This window comes from Protopterus annectens, chromosome 4.part0 (assembly GCF_019279795.1).
Source record: "Protopterus annectens isolate FY-2018-M chromosome 4.part0, PAN1.0, whole genome shotgun sequence".
NCBI lineage: Eukaryota > Metazoa > Chordata > Ceratodontiformes > Protopteridae > Protopterus > Protopterus annectens.
The window spans coordinates 1,735,347,503-1,735,349,530 of NC_056733.1; the positions used below are offsets into that span (position 1 = coordinate 1,735,347,503).

At 42.5% G+C, this 2,028-nt stretch overlaps 1 pseudogene; it reads right to left on the bottom strand.

The window, feature by feature from the left end:
• Positions 1-583: 583 nt before the first annotated feature.
• LOC122800532 lies at positions 584-726 on the bottom strand (annotated as a pseudogene).
• Positions 727-2,028: the final 1,302 nt, after the last annotated feature.

Sequence of the window (2,028 nt, forward strand, 5' to 3'; positions counted from 1 at the left end):
GTAGTTGGAATATATAATTAACAGGGGGTTGGGGGGGGTGCAAGGTGGCTTGCCACCTGCAAAAACACAAAAACACTGCTCTAGAATTCATATGCTCTAAGGAATAACTTTTAAGGAGGAGAAACTTGCCATTACAGAGGGAATCCTAGTTAGTTTATTTTCCTCTGCTTATGAATATGCTTAAATTCAGTGGGTTGCCACATCTGATCTGAGGTCACGTTCCAAGCAGGGTCACAGGAGGTGCAGGTGGGTGGTGGAGGCCATGGGGACTGATGTATGTTCAGACCCATTCCCCTGCCACTGGACTCTGTGTGGTGGAGGAGTGACTACGTGTCCCCAAAGTACAGGAACTGGGAGGTGCAAATTGGGCCGCACTTGCAGGACAGCAGCCGAGTGGCTGGATATGCTCCTTCACCCTCCTGTCCATAGCTCAGATGGGCTTTCTAGCTTGGGGCAGCAGGGACTCCTCTCCTCCATCTGCATCTTGCCCTGGGGGGACGGGTGGCCCGCAACCGGCTCCCTCGACTACCTGGCCACATTTTCACTAGGGGTTGGACAACAATGGGGGAAATAGAAGGCACTATGACCCTCAGACAGGCATAGCCCCGGGACCTCAAAGTGCATTTGAAGTGTCAATGATCAACGTGTCCTGCAATTCACATTAGTTTTTGCATCTATCTGTATTCTTCATCGATGCAAGAGCCGAGTGATCCACCACTCAGAGTCATATAGTTCTTGTTCAGTCGCTGAGGGCTCCACTGTTAACATTTGTTGAAATTAATGCATTAATTACCATTAACAACATCAATGTTTCATCATTTCTGTGATTGCCACTATACACTATACCCTAAGCTTAAGTACATAGATATAGGTTCATTGCTTAAGAGGGATTGTGTGTTTATTTGCCAGCTGTTTAGTTATATAGTCATACATTTATGATCTACTTAGAAGCTGGTCAACATGTGTCTGAAACTGAGCAATTCCCAGGTAGGTGAATATACCCCCACCCCATGTTTGTGCAATCTCTGAGCTAGTATATATAAATAGCAGGGGGTGTAGGCCTTACCCCCTATGAAAATGCTGTTTTTCTTTTTTTGTACAGATAAATTTTGCATACACTGAGGCTGTTTCTCGGTGCATGCATAGTTGCATATTGACATGGACATTTATGACGTTATTACATTGAGGTTTAGCATGTCAACACTGAATGTATATGATGTATAGTAATACACACACATACACTTACACACACGCATACATACATATATATATATATATATATATATATATATATATATATATATATATATATATATATATATATATATATATATATATATATATATATATATATATATATATATATATATATGATTGTTCTTGCCATTTGGAACACTTGCTCTGTGACCAGTGGGTATATTTTGGAGAATTATTATAGTAAAGGTTTGTAGGTTAGTCTTGGGTTCTTTCTCCAATCATCGCAGTAGCAGCAACAGTGCCTGATCAGCACTAGCAAAAAACTACGTTCGCTAATAAAATCATCAAAGGCCAACTTCGAGAGAAAAATCGCTAAGGACACTAAAGATAATCACAAGGCCTTCTTTAGTTATGTTAGAAACCTGGGCGGAAACACTCAGATATGCGCAGAGTTAGTTCATAACAGCAAAAAATACACTGAACCCACAGATATTGCCAACATACTGGCAGACAGGTTCAGTGCAAATTTCTCCCTTCCCACTCCCCCAAAAGATGAAATAAATATCTCAGCTGAATGCAACCTCCCTGAAATCTCAGATGTCCAGGTGAGAGCTGCCCTCAGCAAAGCTAAAAATACAGCATCCATGGGACCTGACGGTGCCCCGGGTTGCATGCTACGTGAACTCCTAGAGGAGCTAAACCCGCACATAAGAATGCTGTTTAATCTTAGCCTTGCTACAGGATACGTCCCTGAACACTGGCATACAGCTACAGTGATCCCACTCCACAAAGGTGGCACCTCTACAGACCCTGGAAACTACCGCCCCATAA